We start from the raw sequence: 18,567 nt of genomic DNA on the forward strand, positions 1-18,567 counted from the left end.
TTTGGCACAAGGCTACTTCATCCTTTTCTAGGAATCTTCCGCTTATCTGTGTTCCAGGAGGCTTTACTCTGAGCCTCTTTATGAATTCACACGGTACAACCTGGACGGATTTGTAGCCATTTTCAATGCATCGGTGATCGTTAGAGAGAGGCCAGTGATGTGAAACCATATTTCCCACAATGGGTGTGACCAAAGTTTAGCCTCCTTCCTTTTTTGACCGTAGCAAAGGGTCCACTCACCTGATGGGGGAATATACAGGCACCACTGCAGGGCAACACCTGTATTTGCTCCGGCAGTACATATAATAAATTGGATACGATACAGAGAAGATTAGCATGGCCCCTGAGAAAGGATGACACGCAAATTCGTGAAGCGTTTCCATATTTTGGTCAAAAAATGACTTTGTCACAAGGCTACTTTCATCCTTTTCTAGGAATCTTCTGCTTATCTGTGTTCCAGGAGGCTTTACTCTGAGCCTCTTTATGAATTCACACGGTACAAACTGGACGGATTTGTAGCCATTTTCAATGTATCGGTGATCGTTAGAGAGAGGCCAGTGATGCGAAACCATATTTCCCACAATGGGTGTGACCAAAGTTTAGCCTCCTTCCTTTTTTGACCGTAGCAAAGGGTCCACTCACCTGATGGGGGAATATATACAGGCACCACTGCAGGGAAAAACCTGTACTTGCTTCGGCAGTACATATAATAAATTGGATACGATACAGAGAAGATTAGCATGGCCCCTGCGAAAGGATGACACGCAAATTCGTGAAGCGTTTCCATATTTTGGTCCAGAAATGACTTTGGCACAAGGCTACTTCATCCTTTTCTAGGAATCTTCCGCTTATCTGTGTTCCAGGAGGCTTTACTCTGAGCCTCTTTATGAATTCACACGGTACAACCTGGACGGATTTGTAGCCATTTTCAATGCATCGGTGATCGTTAGAGAGAGGCCAGTGATGTGAAACCATATTTCCCACAATGGGTGTGACCAAAGTTTAGCCTCCTTCCTTTTTTGACCGTAGCAAAGGGTCCACTCACCTGATGGGGGAATATACAGGCACCACTGCAGGGCAACACCTGTATTTGCTCCGGCAGTACATATAATAAATTGGATACGATACAGAGAAGATTAGCATGGCCCCTGCAAAAGGATGACACGCAAATTCGTGAAGCGTTTCCATATTTTGGTCCAAAAATGACTTTGTCACAAGGCTACTTTCATCCTTTTCTAGGAATCTTCTGCTTATCTGTGTTCCAGGAGGCTTTACTCTGAGCCTCTTTATGAATTCCCACGGTACAAACTGGAAGGATTTGTAGCCATTTTCAATGTATCGGTGATCGTTAGAGAGAGGCCAGTGATGCGAAACCATATTTCCCACAATGGGTGTGACCAAAGTTTAGCCTCTTTCCTATTTTGACCGTAGCAAAGGGTCCACTCACCTGATGGGGGAATATACAGGCACCACTGCAGGGGAAACCTGTACTTGCTTCGGCAGTACATATAATAAATTGGATACGATACAGAGAAGATTAGCATGGCCCCTGCGAAAGGATGACACGCAAATTCGTGAAGCGTTTCCATATTTTGGTCCAAAAATGACTTTGGCACAAGGCTACTTCATCCTTTTCTAGGAATCTTCCGCTTATCTCTGTTCCAGGAGGCTTTACTCTGAGCCTCTTTATGAATTCACAAGGTACAACCTGGACGGATTTGTAGCCATTTTCAATGTATCGGTGATCGTTAGAGAGAGGCCAGTGATGCGAAACCATATTTCCCACAATGGGTGTGACCAAAGTTTAGCCTCCTTCCTTTTTTGATCGTAGCAAAGGGTCCACTCACCTGATGGGGGAATATACAGGCACCACTGCAGGGAAAATCCTGTACTTGCTTCAGCAGTACATATAATAAATTGGATACGATACAGAGAAGATTAGCATGGCCCCTGCGAAAGGATGACACGAAAATACGTGAAGCGTTTCCATATTTTGGTCAAAAAATGACTTTGGCACAAGGCTACTTCATCCTTTTCTAGGAATCTTCCGCTTATCTGTGTTCCAGGAGGCTTTACTCTGAGCCTCTTTATGAATTCACACGGTACAAACTGGAAGGATTTGTAGCCATTTTCAATGTATCGGTGATCGTTAGAGAGAGGCCAGTGATGCGAAACCATATTTCCCACAATGGCTGGACCAAAGTTTAGCCTCCTTCCTTTTTTGACCGTAGCAAAGGGTCCACTCACCTGATGGGGGAATATACAGGCACCACTGCAGGGAAGAACCTGTACTTGCTTCAGCAGTACATATAATAAATTGGATACGATACAGAGAAGATTAGCATGGCCCCTGCGAAAGGATGACACGAAAATTCGTGAAGCGTTTCCATATTTTGGTCCAAAAATGACTTTGGCACAAGGCTACTTCATCCTTTTCTAGGAATCTTCCGCTTATCTGTGTTCCAGGAGGCTTTACTCTGTGCCTCTTTATGAATTCACACGGTACAAACTGGACAGATTTGTAGCCATTTTCAATGTATCGGTGATCGTTAGAGAGAGGCCAGTGATGCGAAACCATATTTCCCACAATGGGTGTGACCAAAGTTTAGCCTCCTTCCTTTTTTGACCGTAGCAAAGGGTCCACTCACCTGATGGGGGAATATATACAGGCACCACTCCAGGGAAAAACCTGTACTTGATTGGCAGTACATATAATAAATTGGATACGATACAGAGAAGATTAGCATGGCCCCTGTGAAAGGATGACACGCAAATTCGTGAAGCGTTTCCATATTTTGGTCCAAAAATGACTTTGGCACAAGGTTACTTCATCCTTTTCTAGGAACCTTACGCTTATCTGTGTTCCAGGAGGCTTTACTCTGAGCCTCTTTATGAATTCACACGGTACAAACTGGACGGATTTGTAGCCATTTTCAATGTATCGGTGATCGTTAGAGAGAGGCCAGTGATGCGAAACCATATTTCCCACAATGGGTGTGACCAAAGTTTAGCCTCCTTCCTTTTTTGACCGTAGCAAAGGGTCCACTCACCTGATGGGGGAATATACAGGCACCACTGCAGGGCAACACCTGTACTTGCTCCGGCAGTACATATAATAAATTGGATACGATACAGAGAAGATTAGCATGGCCCCTGCGAAAGGATGACACGCAAATTCGTGAAGCATTTCCATATGTTGGTCCAAAAATGACTTTGTCACAAGGCTACTTTCATCCTTTTCTAGGAATCTTCTGCTTATCTGTGTTCCAGGAGGCTTTACTCTGAGCCTCTTTATGAATTCACAGGTACAAACTGGAAGGATTTGTAGCCATTTTTAATGTATCAGTGATCGTTAGAGCGAGGCCAGTAATGCGAAACCATATTTCCCACAATGGGTGTGACCAAAGTTTAGCCTCCTTCCTTTTTTGACCGTAGCAAAGGGTCCACTCACCTGATGGGGGAATATACAGGCTCCACTGCAGTGAAAAACCTGTACTTGCTTCAGCAGTACATATAATAAATTGGATACGATACAGAGAAGATTAGCATGGCCCCTGCGAAAGGATGACACGAAAATTCGTGAAGCGTTTCCATATTTTGGTCCAAAAATGACTTTGGCACAAGGCTACTTCATCCTTTTCTAGGAATCTTCCGCTTATCTGTGTTCCAGGAGGCTTTACTCTGAGCCTCTTTATGAATTCACAAGGTACAAACTGGACGGATTTGTAGCCATTTTCAATGTATCGGTGATCGTTAGAGAGAGGCCAGTGATGCGAAACCATATTTTCCATAATAGGTGTGACCAAAGTTTAGCCTCCTTCCTTTTTTGACCGTAGCAAAGGGTCCACTCACCTGATGGGGGAATATAAATTGCCATACTGCAGGGAAACACCTGTACTTGCTCCGGCAGTATATATAATAAATTGGATACGATACAGAGAAGATTAGCATGGCCCCTGCGAAAGGATGACACGCAAATTCGTGAAGCGTTTCCTATTTGGTCCAACAATGACTTTGGCACAAGGCTACTTTCATCCTTTTCTAGGAATCTTCTGCTTATCTGTGTTCCAGGAGGCTTTACTCTGAGCCACTTTATGAATTCACAGGTACAAACTGGAAGGATTTGTAGCCATTTTTAATGTATCGGTGATCGTTAGAGCGAGGCCAGTAATGCGAAACCATATTTCCCACAATGGGTGTGACCAAAGTTTAGCCTCCTTCCTTTTTTGACCGTAGCAAAGGGTCCACTCACCTGATGGGGGAATATACAGGCACCACTGCAGGGCAACACCTGTACTTGCTCCGGCAGTACATATAATAAATTGGATACGATACAGAGAAGATTAGCATGGCCCCTGCGAAAGGATGACACGCAAATTCGTGAAGCGTTTCCATATTTTGGTCCAAAAATGACTTTGTCACAAGGCTACTTTCATCCTTTTCTAGGAATCTTCTTCTTATCTGTGTTCAAGGAGGCTTTACTCTGAGCCTCTTTATGAATTCACAGGTACAAACTGGAAGGATTTGTAACCATTTTTAATGTATCAGTGATCGTTAGAGCGAGGCCAGTAATGCGAAACCATATTTCCCACAATGGGTGTGACAAAAGTTTAGCCTCCTTCCTTTTTTGACCGTAGCAAAGGGTCCACTCACCTGATGGGGGAATACACAGGCACCACTGCAGGGAAACACCTGTACTTGCTCCGGCAGTACATATAATAAATTGGATACGATACAGAGAAGATTAGCATGGCCCCTGCGAAAGGATGACACGCAAATTCGTGAAGCGTTTCCATATTTTGGTCCAAAAATGACTTTGGCACAAGGCTACTTTCATCCTTTTCTAGGAATCTTCCGCTTATCTGTGTTCCAGGAGGCTTTACTCTGAGCCTCTTTATGAATTCACAGGTACAAACTGGAAGGATTTGTAGCCATTTTTAATGTATCAGTGATCGTTAGAGCGAGGCCAGTAATGCGAAACCATATTTCCCACAATGGGTGTGACCAAAGTTTAGCCTCCTTCCTTTTTTGACCGTAGCAAAGAGTCCACTCACCTGATGGGGGAATATACAGGCTCCACTGCAGGGAAAAACCTGTACTTGCTTCAGCAGTACATATAATAAATTGGATACGATACAGAGAAGATTAGCATGGCCCCTGCGAAAGGATGACACGAAAATTCGTGAAGCGTTTCCATATTTTGGTCCAAAAATGACTTTGGCACAAGGCTACTTCATCCTTTTCTAGGAATCTTCCGCTTATCTGTGTTCCAGGAGGCTTTACTCTGAGCCTCTTTATGAATTCACAAGGTACAAACTGGACGGATTTGTAGCCATTTTCAATGTATCGGTGATCGTTAGAGAGAGGCCAGTGATGCGAAACCATATTTTCCATAATAGGTGTGACCAAAGTTTAGCCTCCTTCCTTTTTTGACCGTAGCAAAGGGTCCACTCACCTGATGGGGGAATATAAATTGCCATACTGCAGGGAAACACCTGTACTTGCTCCGGCAGTATATATAATAAATTGGATACGATACAGAGAAGATTAGCATGGCCCCTGCGAAAGGATGACACGCAAATTCGTGAAGCGTTTCCTATTTGGTCCAACAATGACTTTGGCACAAGGCTACTTTCATCCTTTTCTAGGAATCTTCTGCTTATCTGTGTTCCAGGAGGCTTTACTCTGAGCCACTTTATGAATTCACAGGTACAAACTGGAAGGATTTGTAGCCATTTTTAATGTATCGGTGATCGTTAGAGCGAGGCCAGTAATGCGAAACCATATTTCCCACAATGGGTGTGACCAAAGTTTAGCCTCCTTCCTTTTTTGACCGTAGCAAAGGGTCCACTCACCTGATGGGGGAATATACAGGCACCACTGCAGGGCAACACCTGTACTTGCTCCGGCAGTACATATAATAAATTGGATACGATACAGAGAAGATTAGCATGGCCCCTGCGAAAGGATGACACGCAAATTCGTGAAGCGTTTCCATATTTTGGTCCAAAAATGACTTTGTCACAAGGCTACTTTCATCCTTTTCTAGGAATCTTCTTCTTATCTGTGTTCAAGGAGGCTTTACTCTGAGCCTCTTTATGAATTCACAGGTACAAACTGGAAGGATTTGTAACCATTTTTAATGTATCAGTGATCGTTAGAGCGAGGCCAGTAATGCGAAACCATATTTCCCACAATGGGTGTGACAAAAGTTTAGCCTCCTTCCTTTTTTGACCGTAGCAAAGGGTCCACTCACCTGATGGGGGAATATACAGGCACCACTGCAGGGAAACACCTGTACTTGCTCCGGCAGTACATATAATAAATTGGATACGATACAGAGAAGATTAGCATGGCCCCTGCGAAAGGATGACACGCAAATTCGTGAAGCGTTTCCATATTTTGGTCCAAAAATGACTTTGGCACAAGGCTACTTTCATCCTTTTCTAGGAATCTTCCGCTTATCTGTGTTCCAGGAGGCTTTACTCTGAGCCTCTTTATGAATTCACAGGTACAAACTGGAAGGATTTGTAGCCATTTTTAATGTATCAGTGATCGTTAGAGCGAGGCCAGTAATGCGAAACCATATTTCCCACAATGGGTGTGACCAAAGTTTAGCCTCCTTCCTTTTTTGACCGTAGCAAAGGGTCCACTCACCTGATGGGGGAATATATACAGGCACCACTGCAGGGAAAAACCTGTACTTGCTTCGGCAGTACATATAATAAATTGGATACGATACAGAGAAGATTAGCATGGCCCCTGCGAAAGGATGACACGCAAATTCGTGAAGCGTTTCCATATTTTGGTCCAAAAATGACTTTGGCACAAGGCTACTTCATCCTTTTCTAGGAATCTTCCGCTTATCTGTGTTCCAGGAGGCTTTACTATGAGCCTCTTTATGAATTCACACGGTACAAACTGGAAGGATTTGTAGCCATTTTCAATGTATCGGTGATCGTTAGAGAGAGGCCAGTGATGCGAAACCATATTTCCCACAATGGGTGTGACCAAAGTTTAGCCTCCTTCCTTTTTTGACCGTGGAAAAGGGTCCACTCACCTGATGGGGGAATATACAGGCACCACTGCAGGGAAACACCTGTACTTGCTCCGGCAGTACATATAATAAATTGGATACGATACAGAGAAGATTAGCATGGCCCCTGCGAAAGGATGACACGCAAATTCGTGAAGCGTTTCCATATTTTGGTCCAAAAATGACTTTGTCACAAGGCTACTTTCATCCTTTTCTAGGAATCTTCTGCTTATCTGTTTTCCAGGAGGCTTTACTCTGAGCCTCTTTATGAATTCACAGGTACAAACTGGAAGGATTTGTAGCCATTTTTAATGTATCAGTGATCGTTAGAGCGAGGCCAGTAATGCGAAACCATATTTCCCACAATGGGTGTGACCAAAGTTTAGCCTCCTTCCTTTTTTGACCGTAGCAAAGGGTCCACTCACCTGATGGCGGAATATACAGGCACCACTGCAGGGAAAAATCTGTACTTGCTTCAGCAGTACATATAATAAATTGGATACGATACAGAGAAGATTAGCATGGCCCCTGCGAAAGGATGACACGAAAATTCGTGAAGCGTTTCCATATTTTGGTCCAAAAATGACTTTGGCACAAGGCTACTTCATCCTTTTCTAGGAATCTTCCGCTTATCTGTGTTCCAGGAGGCTTTACTCTGAGCCTCTTTATGAATTCACACGGTACAAACTGGACGGATTTGTAGCCATTTTCAATGTATCGGTGATCGTTAGAGAGAGGCCAGTGATGCGAAACCATATTTCCCACAATGGGTGTGACCAAAGTTTAGCCTCCTTCCTTTTTTGACCGTAGCAAAGGGTCCACTCACCTGATGGGGGAATATACAGGCACCACTGCAGGGAAACACCTGTACTTGCTCCGGCAGTACATATAATAAATTGGATACGATACAGAGAAGATTAGCATGGCCACTGCGAAAGGATGACAGGCAAATTCGTGAAGCGTTTCCATATTTTGGTCAAAAAATGGCTTTGGCACAAGGCTACTTCATCCTTTTCTAGGAATCTTCCGCTTATCTGTGTTCCAGGAGGCTTTACTCTGAGCCTCTTTATGAATTCACACGGTACAAACTGGACGGATTTGTAGCCATTTTCAATGTATCGGTGATCGTTAGAGAGAGGCCAGTGATGCGAAACCATATTTCCCACAATGGGTGTGACCAAAGTTTAGCCTCCTTCCTTTTTTGACCGTAGCAAAGGGTCCACTCACCTGATGGGGGAATATAAAGGCACCACTGCAGGGAAACACCTGTACTTGCTCCGGCAGTACATATAATAAATTGGATACGATACAGAGAAGATTAGCATGGCCCCTGCGAAAGGATGACACGCAAATTCGTGAAGCGTTTCCATATTTTGGTCCAAAAATGACTTTGGCACAAGGCTACTTTCATCCTTTTCTAGGAATCTTCTGCTTATCTGTGTTCCAGGAGGCTTTACTCTGAGCCTCTTTATGAATTCACAGGTACAAACTGGAAGGATTTGTAGCCATTTTTAATGTATCAGTGATCGTTAGAGCGAGGCCAGTAATGCGAAACCATATTTCCCACAATGGGTGTGACCAAAGTTTAGCCTCCTTCCTTTTTTGACCGTAGCAAAGGGTCCACTCACCTGATGGGGGAATATACAGGCACCACTGCAGGGAAAAACCTGTACTTGCTTCAGCAGTACATATAATAAATTGGATACGATACAGAGAAGATTAGCATGGCCCCTGCGAAAGGATGACACGAAAATTCGTGAAGCGTTTCCATATTTTGGTCCAAAAATGACTTTGGCACAAGGCTACTTCATCCTTTTCTAGGAATCTTCCGCTTATCTGTGTTCCAGGAGGCTTTACTCTGAGCCTCTTTATGAATTCACACGGTACAAACTGGACGGATTTGTAGCCATTTTCAATGTATCGGTGATCGTTAGAGAGAGGCCAGTGATGCGAAACCATATTTCCCACAATGGGTGTGACCAAAGTTTAGCCTCCTTCCTTTTTTGACCGTAGCAAAGGGTCCACTCACCTGATGGGGGAATATACAGGCACCACTGCAGGGAAAAACCTGTACTTGCTTCAGCAGTACATATAATAAATTGGATACGATACAGAGAAGATTAGCATGGCCCCTGCGAAAGGATGACACGAAAATTCGTGAAGCGTTTCCATATTTTGGTCAAAAAATGACTTTGGCACAAGGCTACTTCATCCTTTTCTAGGAATCTTCCACTTATCTGTGTTCCAGGAGGCTTTACTCTGAGCCTCTTTATGAATTCCCACGGTACAAACTGGAAGGATTTGTAGCCATTTTCAATGTATCGGTGATCGTTAGAGAGAGGCCAGTGATGCGAAACCATATTTCCCACAATGGGTGTGACCAAAGTTTAGCCTCTTTCCTTTTTTGACCGTAGCAAAGGGTCCACTCACCTGATGGGGGAATATACAGGCACCACTGCAGGGGAAAACCTGTACTTGCTTCGGCAGTACATATAATAAATTGGATACGATACAGAGAAGATTAGCATGGCCCCTGCGAAAGGATGACACGCAAATTCGTGAAGCGTTTCCATATTTTGGTCCAAAAATGACTTTGGCACAAGGCTACTTCATCCTTTTCTAGGAATCTTCCGCTTATCTGTGTTCCAGGAGGCTTTACTCTGAGCCTCTTTATGAATTCACACGGTACAAACTGGACAGATTTGTAGCCATTTTCAATGTATCGGTGATCGTTAGAGAGAGGCCAGTGATGCGAAACCATATTTCCCACAATGGGTGTGACCAAAGTTTAGCCTCCTTCCTTTTTTGACCGTAGCAAAGGGTCCACTCACCTGATGGGGGAATATATACAGGCACCACTCCAGGGAAAAACCTGTACTTGCTTCGGCAGTACATATAATAAATTGGATACGATACAGAGAAGATTAGCATGGCCCCTGCGAAAGGATGACACGCAAATTCGTGAAGCGTTTCCATATTTTGGTCCAAAAATGACTTTGGCACAAGGCTACTTTCCTCCTTTTCTAGGAATCTTCCACTTATCTGTGTTCCAGGAGGCTTTACTCTGAGCCTCTTTATGAATTCACACGGTACAAACTGGACAGATTTGTAGCCATTTTTAATGTATCAGTGATCGTTACAGCGAGGCCAGTAATGCGAAACCATATTTCCCACAATGGGTGTGACCAAAGTTTAGCCTCCTTCCTTTTTTGACCGTAGCAAAGGGTCCACTCACCTGATGGGGGAATATACAGGCACCACTGCAGGGAAAAACCTGTACTTGCTTCAGCAGTACATATAATAAATTGGATACGATACAGAGAAGATTAGCATGGCCCCTGCGAAAGGATGACACGCAAATTCGTGAAGCGTTTCCATATTTTGGTCCAAAAATGACTTTGGCACAAGGCTACTTTCATCCTTTTCTAGGAATCTTCCACTTATCTGTGTTCCAGGAGGCTTTACTCTGAGCCTCTTTATGAATTCACAGGTACAAACTGGAAGGATTTGTAGCCATTTTTAATGTATCAGTGATCGTTAGAGCGAGGCCAGTAATGCGAAACCATATTTCCCACAATGGGTGTGACCAAAGTTTAGCCTCCTTCCTTTTTTGACCGTAGCAAAGGGTCCACTCACCTGATGGGGGAATATATACAGGCACCACTGCAGGGAAAAACCTGTACTTGCTTCGGCAGTACATATAATAAATTGGATACGATACAGAGAAGATTAGCATGGCCCCTGCGAAAGGATGACACGCAAATTCGTGAAGCGTTTCCATATTTTGGTCCAAAAATGACTTTGGCACAAGGCTACTTCATCCTTTTCTAGGAATCTTCTGCTTATCTGTGTTCCAGGAGGCTTTACTCTGAGCCTCTTTATGAATTCACAGGTACAAACTGGAAGGATTTGTAGCCATTTTTAATGTATCAGTGATCGTTAGAGCGAGGCCAGTAATGCGAAACCATATTTCCCACAATGGGTGTGACCAAAGTTTAGCCTCCTTCCTTTTTTGACCGTAGCAAAGGGTCCACTCACCTGATGGGGGAATATACAGGCACCACTGCAGGGAAACACCTGTACTTGCTCCGGCAGTACATATAATAAATTGGATACGATACAGAGAAGATTAGCATGGCCCCTGCGAAAGGATGACACGCAAATTCGTGAAGCGTTTCCATATTTTGGTCCAAAAATGACTTTGGCACAAGGCTACTTTCCTCCTTTTCTAGGAATCTTCCACTTATCTGTGTTCCAGGAGGCTTTACTCTGAGCCTCTTTATGAATTCACACGGTACAAACTGGACAGATTTGTAGCCATTTTCAATGTATCGGTGATCGTTAGAGAGAGGCCAGTGATGCGAAACCATATTTCCCACAATGGGTGTGACCAAAGTTTAGCCTCCTTCCTTTTTTGACCGTAGCAAAGGGTCCACTCACCTGATGGGGGAATATATACAGGCACCACTCCAGGGAAAAACCTGTACTTGCTTCGGCAGTACATATAATAAATTGGATACGATACAGAGAAGATTAGCATGGCCCCTGTGAAAGGATGACACGCAAATTCGTGAAGCGTTTCCATATTTTGGTCCAAAAATGACTTTGGCACAAGGCTACTTCATCCTTTTCTAGGAACCTTCCGCTTATCTATGTTCCAGGAGGCTTTACTCTGAGCCTCTTTATGAATTCACACGGTACAAACTGGACGGATTTGTAGCCATTTTCAATGTATCGGTGATCGTTAGAGAGAGGCCAGTGATGCGAAACCATATTTCCCACAATGGGTGTGACCAAAGTTTAGCCTCCTTCCTTTTTTGACCGTAGCAAAGGGTCCACTCACCTGATGGGGGAATATACAGGCACCACTGCAGGGAAACACCTGTACTTGCTCCGGCAGTACATATAATAAATTGGATACGATACAGAGAAGATTAGCATGGCCCCTGCGAAAGGATGACACGCAAATTCGTGAAGCGTTTCCATATTTTGGTCCAAAAATGACTTTGGCACAAGGCTACTTTCATCCTTTTCTAGGAATCTTCCGCTTATCTGTGTTCCAGGAGGCTTTACTCTGAGCCTCTTTATGAATTCACAGGTACAAACTGGACGGATTTGTAGCCATTTTTAATGTATCAGTGATCGTTAGAGCGAGGCCAGTAATGCGAAACCATATTTCCCACAATGGGTGTGACCAAAGTTTAGCCTCCTTCCTTTTTTGACCGTAGCAAAGGGTCCACTCACCTGATGGGGGAATATACAGGCACCACTGCAGGGAAAAACCTGTACTTGCTTCAGCAGTACATATAATAAATTGGATACGATACAGAGAAGATTAGCATGGCCCCTGCGAAAGGATGACACGCAAATTCGTGAAGCGTTTCCATATTTTGGTCCAAAAATGACTTTGGCACAAGGCTACTTTCATCCTTTTCTAGGAATCTTCCGCTTATCTGTGTTCCAGGAGGCTTTTCTCTGAGCCTCTTTATGAATTCACAGGTACAAACTGGAAGGATTTGTAGCCATTTGTAATGTATCAGTGATCGTTAGAGCGAGGCCAGTAATGCGAAACCATATTTCCCACAATGGGTGTGACCAAAGTTTAGCCTCCTTCCTTTTTTGACCGTAGCAAAGGGTCCACTCACCTGATGGGGGAATATATACAGGCACCACTGCAGGGAAAAACCTGTACTTGCTTCGGCAGTACATATAATAAATTGGATACAATACAGAGAAGATTAGCATGGCCCCTGCGAAAGGATGACACGCAAATTCGTGAAGCGTTTCCATATTTTGGTCCAAAAATGACTTTGGCACAAGGCTACTTCATCCTTTTCTAGGAATCTTCTGCTTATCTGTGTTCCAGGAGGCTTTACTCTGAGCCTCTTTATGAATTCACAGGTACAAACTGGAAGGATTTGTAGCCATTTTTAATGTATCAGTGATCGTTAGAGCGAGGCCAGTAATGCGAAACCATATTTCCCACAATGGGTGTGACCAAAGTTTAGCCTCCTTCCTTTTTTGACCGTAGCAAAGGGTCCACTCACCTGATGGGGGAATATACAGGCACCACTGCAGGGAAACACCTGTACTTGCTCCGGCAGTACATATAATAAATTGGATACGATACAGAGAAGATTAGCATGGCCCCTGCGAAAGGATGACACGCAAATTCGTGAAGCGTTTCCATATTTTGGTCCAAAAATGACTTTGGCACAAGGCTACTTTCATCCTTTTCTAGGAATCTTCTGCTTATCTGTGTTCCAGGAGGCTTTACTCTGAGCCTCTTTATGAATTCACAGGTACAAACTGGAAGGATTTGTAGCCATTTTTAATGTATCAGTGATCGTTAGAGCGAGGCCAGTAATGCGAAACCATATTTCCCACAATGGGTGTGACCAAAGTTTAGCCTCCTTCCTTTTTTGACCGTAGCAAAGGGTCCACTCACCTGATGGGGGAATATACAGGCACCACTGCAGGGAAAAACCTGTACTTGCTTCAGCAGTACATATAATAAATTGGATGCGATACAGAGAAGATTAGCATGGCCCCTGCGAAAGGATGACACGAAAATTCGTGAAGCGTTTCCATATTTTGGTCCAAAAATGACTTTGGCACAAGGCTACTTCATCCTTTTCTAGGAATCTTCCGCTTATCTGTGTTCCAGGAGGCTTTACTCTGAGCCTCTTTATGAATTCACACGGTACAAACTGGACGGATTTGTAGCCATTTTCAATGTATCGGTGATCGTTAGAGAGAGGCCAGTGATGCGAAACCATATTTCCCACAATGGGTGTGACCAAAGTTTAGCCTCCTTCCTTTTTTGACCGTAGCAAAGGGTCCACTCACCTGATGGGGGAATATACAGGCACCACTGCAGGGAAAAACCTGTACTTGCTTCAGCAGTACATATAATAAATTGGATACGATACAGAGAAGATTAGCATGGCCCCTGCGAAAGGATGACACGAAAATTCGTGAAGCGTTTCCATATTTTGGTCCGAAAATGACTTTGGCACAAGGCTACTTCATCCTTTTCTAGGAATCTTCCGCTTATCTGTGTTCCAGGAGGCTTTACTCTGAGCCTCTTTATGAATTCACACGGTACAAACTGGACAGATTTGTAGCCATTTTCAATGTATCGGTGATCGTTAGAGAGAGGCCAGTGATGCGAAACCATATTTCCCACAATGGGTGTGACCAAAGTTTAGCCTCCTTCCTTTTTTGACCGTAGCAAAGGGTCCACTCACCTGATGGGGGATTATATACAGGCACCACTGCATGGAAAAACCTGTACTTGCTTCGGCAGTACATATAATAAATTGGATACGATACAGAGAAGATTAGCATGGCCCCTGCGAAAGGATGACACGCAAATTCGTGAAGCGTTTCCATATTTTGGTCCAGAAATGACTTTGGCACAAGGCTACTTCATCCTTTTCTAGGAATCTTCCGCTTATCTGTGTTCCAGGAGGCTTTACTCTGAGCCTCTTTATGAATTCACACGGTACAACCTGGACGGATTTGTAGCCATTTTCAATGCATCGGTGATCGTTAGAGAGAGGCCAGTGATGTGAAACCATATTTCCCACAATGGGTGTGACCAAAGTTTAGCCTCCTTCCTTTTTTGACCGTAGCAAAGGGTCTACTCACCTGATGGGGGAATATACAGGCACCACTGCAGGGCAACACCTGTATTTGCTCCGGCAGTACATATAATAAATTGGATACGATACAGAGAAGATTAGCATGGCCCCTGCGAAAGGATGACACGCAAATTCGTGAAGCGTTTCCATATTTTGGTCCAAAAATGACTTTGTCACAAGGCTACTTTCATCCTTTTCTAGGAATCTTCTGCTTATCTGTGTTCCAGGAGGCTTTACTCTGAGCCTCTATATGAATTCACAGGTACAAACTGGAAGGATTTGTAGCCATTTTTAATGTATCAGTGATCGTTAGAGCGAGGCCAGTAATGCGAAACCATATTTCCCACAATGGGTGTGACCAAAGTTTAGCCTCCTTCCTTTTTTGACCGTAGCAAAGGGTCCACTCACCTGATGGGGGAATATACAGGCACCACTGCAGGGAAAAACCTGTACTTGCTTCAGCAGTACATATAATAAATTGGATACGATACAGAGAAGATTAGCATGGCCCCTGCGAAAGGATGACACGCAAATTCGTGAAGAGTTTCCATATTTTGGTCCAAAAATGACTTTGTCACAAGGCTACTTTCATCCTTTTCTAGGAATCTTCTGCTTATCTGTGTTCCAGGAGGCTTTACTCTGAGCCTCTATATGAATTCACAGGTACAAACTGGAAGGATTTGTAGCCATTTTTAATGTATCAGTGATCGTTAGAGCGAGGCCAGTAATGCGAAACCATATTTCCCACAATGGGTGTGACCAAAGTTTAGCCTCCTTCCTTTTTTGACCGTAGCAAAGGGTCCACTCACCTGATGGGGGAATATACAGGCACCACTGCAGGGAAAAACCTGTACTTGCTTCAGCAGTACATATAATAAATTGGATACGATACAGAGAAGATTAGCATGGCCCCTGCGAAAGGATGACACGAAAATTCGTGAAGCGTTTCCATATTTTGGTCCAAAAATGACTTTGGCACAAGGCTACTTCATCCTTTTCTAGGAATCTTCCGCTTATCTGTGTTCCAGGAGGCTTTACTCTGAGCCTCTTTATGAATTCACAAGGTACAAACTGGACGGATTTGTAGCCATTTTCAATGTATCGGTGATCGTTAGAGAGAGGCCAGTGATGCGAAACCATATTTTCCACAATGGGTGTGACCAAAGTTTAGCCTCCTTCCTTTTTTGACCGTAGCAAAGGGTCCACTCACCTGATGGGGGAATATACAGGCACCACTGCAGGGCAACACCTGTACTTGCTCCGGCAGTACATATAATAAATTAGATACGATACAGAGAAGATTAGCATGGCCCCTGCGAAAGGATGACACGCAAATTCGTGAAGCGTTTCCATATTTTGGTCCAAAAATGACTTTGTCACAAGGCTACTTTCATCCTTTTCTAGGAATCTTCTTCTTATCTGTGTTCAAGGAGGCTTTACTCTGAGCCTCTTTATGAATTCACAGGTACAAACTGGAAGGATTTGTAACCATTTTTAATGTATCAGTGATCGTTAGAGCGAGGCCAGTAATGCGAAACCATATTTCCCACAATGGGTGTGACAAAAGTTTAGCCTCCTTCCTTTTTTGACCGTAGCAAAGGGTCCACTCACCTGATGGGGGAATATACAGGCACCACTGCAGGGAAACACCTGTACTTGCTCCGGCAGTACATATAATAAATTGGATACGATACAGAGAAGATTAGCATGGCCCCTGCGAAAGGATGACACGCAAATTCGTGAAGCGTTTCCATATTTTGGTCCAAAAATGACTTTGGCACAAGGCTACTTTCATCCTTTTCTAGGAATCTTCCGCTTATCTGTGTTCCAGGAGGCTTTACTCTGATCCTCTTTATGAATTCACAGGTACAAACTGGAAGGATTTGTAGCCATTTTTAATGTATCAGTGATCGTTAGAGCGAGGCCAGTAATGCAAAACCATATTTCCCACAATGGGTGTGACCAAAGTTTAGCCTCCTTCCTTTTTTGACCGTAGCAAAGGGTCCACTCACCTGATGGGGGAATATATACAGGCACCACTGCATGGAAACACCTGTACTTGCTTCGGCAGTACATATAATAAATTGGATACGATACAGAGAAGATTAGCATGGCCCCTGCGAAAGGATGACACGCAAATTCGTGAAGCGTTTCCATATTTTGGTCCAAAAATGACTTTGGCACAAGGCTACTTCATCCTTTTCTAGGAATCTTCCGCTTATCTGTGTTCCAGGAGGCTTTACTCTGAGCCTCTTTATGAATTCACACGGTACAAACTGGAAGGATTTGTAGCCATTTTCAATGTATCGGTGACAGTTAGAGAGAGGCCAGTGATGCGAAACCATATTTCCCACAATGGGTGTGACCAAAGTTTAGCCTCCTTCCTTTTTTGACCTTAGCAAAGGGTCCACTCACCTGATGGGGGAATATACAGGCACCACTGCAGGGCAACACCTGTACTTGCTCCGGCAGTACATATAATAAATTGGATACGATACAGAGAAGATTAGCATGGCCCCTGCGAAAGGATGACACGCAAATTCGTGAAGCGTTTCCATATTTTGGTCCAAAAATGACTTTGTCACAAGGCTACTTTCATCCTTTTCTAGGAATCTTCTGCTTATCTGTGTTCCAGGAGGCTTTACTCTGAGCCTCTTTATGAATTCACACGGTACAAACTGGAAGGATTTGTAGCCATTTTTAATGTATCAGTGATCGTTAGAGCGAGGCCAGTAATGCGAAACCATATTTCCCACAATGGGTGTGACCAAAGTTTAGCCTCCTTCCTTTTTTGACCGTAGCAAAGGGTCCACTCACCTGATGGGGGAATATACAGGCACCACTGCAGGGAAAAACCTGTACTTGCTTCAGCAGTACATATAATAAATTGGATACGATACAGAGAAGATTAGCATGGCCCCTCCGAAAGGATGACACGAAAATTCGTGAAGCGTTTCCATATTTTGGTCCAAAAATGACTTTGGCACAAGGCTACTTCATCCTTTTCTAGGAATCTTCCGCTTATCTGTGTTCCAGGAGGCTTTACTCTGAGCCTCTTTATGTATTCACACGGTACAAACTGGACGGATTTGTAGCCATTTTCGATGTATCGGTGATCGTTAGAGAGAGGCCAGTGATGCGAAACCATATTTCCCACAATGGGTGTGACCAAAGTTTAGCCTCCTTCCTTTTTTGACCGTGGAAAAGGGTCCACTCACCTGATGGGCGAATATACAGGCACCACTGCAGGGAAACACCTGTACTTGCTCCGGCAGTACATATAATAAATTGGATACGATACAGAGAAGATTAGCATGGCCCCTGCGAAAGGATGACACGCAAATTCGTGAAGCGTTTCCATATTTTGGTCCAAAAATGACTTTGTCACAAGGCTACTTTCATCCTTTTCTAGGAATCTTCTGCTTATCTGTGTTCCAGGAGGCTTTACTCTGAGCCTCTTTATGAATTCACAGGTACAAACTGGAAGGATTTGTAGCCATTTTTAATGTATCAGTGATCGTTAGAGCGAGGCCAGTAATGCGAAACCATATTTCCCACAATGGGTGTGACCAAAGTTTAGCCTCCTTCCTTTTTTGACCGTAGCAAAGGGTCCACTCACCTGATGGGGGAATATACAGGCACCACTGCAGGGAAAAACCTGTACTTGCTTCAGCAGTACATATAATAAATTGGATACGATACAAAGAAGATTAGCATGGCCCCTGCGAAAGGATGACACGAAAATTCGTGAAGCGTTTCCATATTTTGGTCCAAAAATGACTTTGGCACAAGGCTACTTCATCCTTTTCTAGGAATCTTCTGCTTATCTGTGTTCCAGGAGGCTTTACTCTGAGCCTCTTTATGAATTCACACGGTACAAACTGGA

At 43.8% G+C, this 18,567-nt stretch overlaps 46 non-coding genes across 46 annotated transcripts; all 46 read left to right on the forward strand.

Annotated features, from left to right (window-relative positions):
• Nucleotides 1-280: 280 nt before the first annotated feature.
• LOC133012376 (U6 spliceosomal RNA) lies at nt 281-387 on the forward strand. Its single transcript, XR_009680838.1, has one exon. It is a non-coding gene; the product is annotated as a U6 spliceosomal RNA (small nuclear RNA).
• A 297-nt stretch (nt 388-684) lies between these two features.
• Nucleotides 685-791, forward strand: LOC133012772 (U6 spliceosomal RNA). The gene has a single exon (XR_009681210.1). It is a non-coding gene; the product is annotated as a U6 spliceosomal RNA (small nuclear RNA).
• A 294-nt stretch (nt 792-1,085) lies between these two features.
• On the forward strand, nt 1,086-1,192 carry LOC133012848 (U6 spliceosomal RNA). Its single transcript, XR_009681281.1, has one exon. It is a non-coding gene; the product is annotated as a U6 spliceosomal RNA (small nuclear RNA).
• A 294-nt stretch (nt 1,193-1,486) lies between these two features.
• On the forward strand, nt 1,487-1,593 carry LOC133012784 (U6 spliceosomal RNA). Its single transcript, XR_009681221.1, has one exon. It is a non-coding gene; the product is annotated as a U6 spliceosomal RNA (small nuclear RNA).
• A 294-nt stretch (nt 1,594-1,887) lies between these two features.
• On the forward strand, nt 1,888-1,994 carry LOC133012795 (U6 spliceosomal RNA). Its single transcript, XR_009681231.1, has one exon. It is a non-coding gene; the product is annotated as a U6 spliceosomal RNA (small nuclear RNA).
• Nucleotides 1,995-2,287: 293 nt separating this feature from the next.
• Nucleotides 2,288-2,394, forward strand: LOC133012610 (U6 spliceosomal RNA). The gene has a single exon (XR_009681057.1). It is a non-coding gene; the product is annotated as a U6 spliceosomal RNA (small nuclear RNA).
• A 296-nt stretch (nt 2,395-2,690) lies between these two features.
• On the forward strand, nt 2,691-2,796 carry LOC133012818 (U6 spliceosomal RNA). The gene has a single exon (XR_009681253.1). It is a non-coding gene; the product is annotated as a U6 spliceosomal RNA (small nuclear RNA).
• A 294-nt stretch (nt 2,797-3,090) lies between these two features.
• On the forward strand, nt 3,091-3,197 carry LOC133012943 (U6 spliceosomal RNA). Its single transcript, XR_009681371.1, has one exon. It is a non-coding gene; the product is annotated as a U6 spliceosomal RNA (small nuclear RNA).
• A 294-nt stretch (nt 3,198-3,491) lies between these two features.
• LOC133012611 (U6 spliceosomal RNA) lies at nt 3,492-3,598 on the forward strand. Its single transcript, XR_009681058.1, has one exon. It is a non-coding gene; the product is annotated as a U6 spliceosomal RNA (small nuclear RNA).
• A 295-nt stretch (nt 3,599-3,893) lies between these two features.
• Nucleotides 3,894-4,000, forward strand: LOC133012389 (U6 spliceosomal RNA). Its single transcript, XR_009680850.1, has one exon. It is a non-coding gene; the product is annotated as a U6 spliceosomal RNA (small nuclear RNA).
• Nucleotides 4,001-4,292: 292 nt separating this feature from the next.
• Nucleotides 4,293-4,399, forward strand: LOC133012672 (U6 spliceosomal RNA). The gene has a single exon (XR_009681115.1). It is a non-coding gene; the product is annotated as a U6 spliceosomal RNA (small nuclear RNA).
• Nucleotides 4,400-4,693: 294 nt separating this feature from the next.
• On the forward strand, nt 4,694-4,800 carry LOC133012673 (U6 spliceosomal RNA). The gene has a single exon (XR_009681116.1). It is a non-coding gene; the product is annotated as a U6 spliceosomal RNA (small nuclear RNA).
• A 294-nt stretch (nt 4,801-5,094) lies between these two features.
• On the forward strand, nt 5,095-5,201 carry LOC133012612 (U6 spliceosomal RNA). The gene has a single exon (XR_009681059.1). It is a non-coding gene; the product is annotated as a U6 spliceosomal RNA (small nuclear RNA).
• Nucleotides 5,202-5,496: 295 nt separating this feature from the next.
• On the forward strand, nt 5,497-5,603 carry LOC133012390 (U6 spliceosomal RNA). Its single transcript, XR_009680851.1, has one exon. It is a non-coding gene; the product is annotated as a U6 spliceosomal RNA (small nuclear RNA).
• A 292-nt stretch (nt 5,604-5,895) lies between these two features.
• On the forward strand, nt 5,896-6,002 carry LOC133012674 (U6 spliceosomal RNA). Its single transcript, XR_009681117.1, has one exon. It is a non-coding gene; the product is annotated as a U6 spliceosomal RNA (small nuclear RNA).
• Nucleotides 6,003-6,296: 294 nt separating this feature from the next.
• LOC133012675 (U6 spliceosomal RNA) lies at nt 6,297-6,403 on the forward strand. Its single transcript, XR_009681118.1, has one exon. It is a non-coding gene; the product is annotated as a U6 spliceosomal RNA (small nuclear RNA).
• A 296-nt stretch (nt 6,404-6,699) lies between these two features.
• On the forward strand, nt 6,700-6,806 carry LOC133012796 (U6 spliceosomal RNA). The gene has a single exon (XR_009681232.1). It is a non-coding gene; the product is annotated as a U6 spliceosomal RNA (small nuclear RNA).
• Nucleotides 6,807-7,100: 294 nt separating this feature from the next.
• Nucleotides 7,101-7,207, forward strand: LOC133012676 (U6 spliceosomal RNA). The gene has a single exon (XR_009681119.1). It is a non-coding gene; the product is annotated as a U6 spliceosomal RNA (small nuclear RNA).
• Nucleotides 7,208-7,501: 294 nt separating this feature from the next.
• Nucleotides 7,502-7,608, forward strand: LOC133012613 (U6 spliceosomal RNA). The gene has a single exon (XR_009681060.1). It is a non-coding gene; the product is annotated as a U6 spliceosomal RNA (small nuclear RNA).
• Nucleotides 7,609-7,902: 294 nt separating this feature from the next.
• LOC133012417 (U6 spliceosomal RNA) lies at nt 7,903-8,009 on the forward strand. Its single transcript, XR_009680877.1, has one exon. It is a non-coding gene; the product is annotated as a U6 spliceosomal RNA (small nuclear RNA).
• Nucleotides 8,010-8,303: 294 nt separating this feature from the next.
• Nucleotides 8,304-8,410, forward strand: LOC133012677 (U6 spliceosomal RNA). Its single transcript, XR_009681120.1, has one exon. It is a non-coding gene; the product is annotated as a U6 spliceosomal RNA (small nuclear RNA).
• Nucleotides 8,411-8,704: 294 nt separating this feature from the next.
• Nucleotides 8,705-8,811, forward strand: LOC133012614 (U6 spliceosomal RNA). Its single transcript, XR_009681061.1, has one exon. It is a non-coding gene; the product is annotated as a U6 spliceosomal RNA (small nuclear RNA).
• Nucleotides 8,812-9,105: 294 nt separating this feature from the next.
• On the forward strand, nt 9,106-9,212 carry LOC133012615 (U6 spliceosomal RNA). Its single transcript, XR_009681062.1, has one exon. It is a non-coding gene; the product is annotated as a U6 spliceosomal RNA (small nuclear RNA).
• Nucleotides 9,213-9,506: 294 nt separating this feature from the next.
• On the forward strand, nt 9,507-9,613 carry LOC133012808 (U6 spliceosomal RNA). The gene has a single exon (XR_009681243.1). It is a non-coding gene; the product is annotated as a U6 spliceosomal RNA (small nuclear RNA).
• A 296-nt stretch (nt 9,614-9,909) lies between these two features.
• LOC133012820 (U6 spliceosomal RNA) lies at nt 9,910-10,016 on the forward strand. Its single transcript, XR_009681255.1, has one exon. It is a non-coding gene; the product is annotated as a U6 spliceosomal RNA (small nuclear RNA).
• Nucleotides 10,017-10,311: 295 nt separating this feature from the next.
• Nucleotides 10,312-10,418, forward strand: LOC133012552 (U6 spliceosomal RNA). Its single transcript, XR_009681003.1, has one exon. It is a non-coding gene; the product is annotated as a U6 spliceosomal RNA (small nuclear RNA).
• A 296-nt stretch (nt 10,419-10,714) lies between these two features.
• Nucleotides 10,715-10,821, forward strand: LOC133012832 (U6 spliceosomal RNA). The gene has a single exon (XR_009681266.1). It is a non-coding gene; the product is annotated as a U6 spliceosomal RNA (small nuclear RNA).
• A 293-nt stretch (nt 10,822-11,114) lies between these two features.
• Nucleotides 11,115-11,221, forward strand: LOC133012678 (U6 spliceosomal RNA). The gene has a single exon (XR_009681121.1). It is a non-coding gene; the product is annotated as a U6 spliceosomal RNA (small nuclear RNA).
• A 297-nt stretch (nt 11,222-11,518) lies between these two features.
• On the forward strand, nt 11,519-11,625 carry LOC133012804 (U6 spliceosomal RNA). Its single transcript, XR_009681240.1, has one exon. It is a non-coding gene; the product is annotated as a U6 spliceosomal RNA (small nuclear RNA).
• A 294-nt stretch (nt 11,626-11,919) lies between these two features.
• On the forward strand, nt 11,920-12,026 carry LOC133012680 (U6 spliceosomal RNA). Its single transcript, XR_009681123.1, has one exon. It is a non-coding gene; the product is annotated as a U6 spliceosomal RNA (small nuclear RNA).
• A 294-nt stretch (nt 12,027-12,320) lies between these two features.
• On the forward strand, nt 12,321-12,427 carry LOC133012553 (U6 spliceosomal RNA). The gene has a single exon (XR_009681004.1). It is a non-coding gene; the product is annotated as a U6 spliceosomal RNA (small nuclear RNA).
• Nucleotides 12,428-12,723: 296 nt separating this feature from the next.
• On the forward strand, nt 12,724-12,830 carry LOC133012546 (U6 spliceosomal RNA). The gene has a single exon (XR_009680998.1). It is a non-coding gene; the product is annotated as a U6 spliceosomal RNA (small nuclear RNA).
• A 293-nt stretch (nt 12,831-13,123) lies between these two features.
• On the forward strand, nt 13,124-13,230 carry LOC133012681 (U6 spliceosomal RNA). The gene has a single exon (XR_009681124.1). It is a non-coding gene; the product is annotated as a U6 spliceosomal RNA (small nuclear RNA).
• Nucleotides 13,231-13,524: 294 nt separating this feature from the next.
• LOC133012954 (U6 spliceosomal RNA) lies at nt 13,525-13,631 on the forward strand. The gene has a single exon (XR_009681381.1). It is a non-coding gene; the product is annotated as a U6 spliceosomal RNA (small nuclear RNA).
• Nucleotides 13,632-13,925: 294 nt separating this feature from the next.
• LOC133012616 (U6 spliceosomal RNA) lies at nt 13,926-14,032 on the forward strand. The gene has a single exon (XR_009681063.1). It is a non-coding gene; the product is annotated as a U6 spliceosomal RNA (small nuclear RNA).
• Nucleotides 14,033-14,328: 296 nt separating this feature from the next.
• Nucleotides 14,329-14,435, forward strand: LOC133012844 (U6 spliceosomal RNA). The gene has a single exon (XR_009681277.1). It is a non-coding gene; the product is annotated as a U6 spliceosomal RNA (small nuclear RNA).
• Nucleotides 14,436-14,729: 294 nt separating this feature from the next.
• Nucleotides 14,730-14,836, forward strand: LOC133012884 (U6 spliceosomal RNA). Its single transcript, XR_009681315.1, has one exon. It is a non-coding gene; the product is annotated as a U6 spliceosomal RNA (small nuclear RNA).
• Nucleotides 14,837-15,130: 294 nt separating this feature from the next.
• On the forward strand, nt 15,131-15,237 carry LOC133012548 (U6 spliceosomal RNA). Its single transcript, XR_009681000.1, has one exon. It is a non-coding gene; the product is annotated as a U6 spliceosomal RNA (small nuclear RNA).
• Nucleotides 15,238-15,531: 294 nt separating this feature from the next.
• On the forward strand, nt 15,532-15,638 carry LOC133012617 (U6 spliceosomal RNA). Its single transcript, XR_009681064.1, has one exon. It is a non-coding gene; the product is annotated as a U6 spliceosomal RNA (small nuclear RNA).
• A 294-nt stretch (nt 15,639-15,932) lies between these two features.
• Nucleotides 15,933-16,039, forward strand: LOC133012586 (U6 spliceosomal RNA). Its single transcript, XR_009681035.1, has one exon. It is a non-coding gene; the product is annotated as a U6 spliceosomal RNA (small nuclear RNA).
• Nucleotides 16,040-16,333: 294 nt separating this feature from the next.
• LOC133012682 (U6 spliceosomal RNA) lies at nt 16,334-16,440 on the forward strand. Its single transcript, XR_009681125.1, has one exon. It is a non-coding gene; the product is annotated as a U6 spliceosomal RNA (small nuclear RNA).
• A 296-nt stretch (nt 16,441-16,736) lies between these two features.
• Nucleotides 16,737-16,843, forward strand: LOC133012856 (U6 spliceosomal RNA). The gene has a single exon (XR_009681288.1). It is a non-coding gene; the product is annotated as a U6 spliceosomal RNA (small nuclear RNA).
• A 294-nt stretch (nt 16,844-17,137) lies between these two features.
• On the forward strand, nt 17,138-17,244 carry LOC133012683 (U6 spliceosomal RNA). Its single transcript, XR_009681126.1, has one exon. It is a non-coding gene; the product is annotated as a U6 spliceosomal RNA (small nuclear RNA).
• Nucleotides 17,245-17,539: 295 nt separating this feature from the next.
• Nucleotides 17,540-17,646, forward strand: LOC133012352 (U6 spliceosomal RNA). Its single transcript, XR_009680816.1, has one exon. It is a non-coding gene; the product is annotated as a U6 spliceosomal RNA (small nuclear RNA).
• Nucleotides 17,647-17,940: 294 nt separating this feature from the next.
• LOC133012684 (U6 spliceosomal RNA) lies at nt 17,941-18,047 on the forward strand. The gene has a single exon (XR_009681127.1). It is a non-coding gene; the product is annotated as a U6 spliceosomal RNA (small nuclear RNA).
• Nucleotides 18,048-18,341: 294 nt separating this feature from the next.
• LOC133012963 (U6 spliceosomal RNA) lies at nt 18,342-18,448 on the forward strand. The gene has a single exon (XR_009681389.1). It is a non-coding gene; the product is annotated as a U6 spliceosomal RNA (small nuclear RNA).
• The last annotated feature ends 119 nt before the right edge of the window (nt 18,449-18,567 follow it).

The sequence above is a fragment of the Limanda limanda genome, chromosome 10 (genome assembly GCF_963576545.1).
Source record: "Limanda limanda chromosome 10, fLimLim1.1, whole genome shotgun sequence".
Lineage (NCBI taxonomy): Eukaryota > Metazoa > Chordata > Actinopteri > Pleuronectiformes > Pleuronectidae > Limanda > Limanda limanda.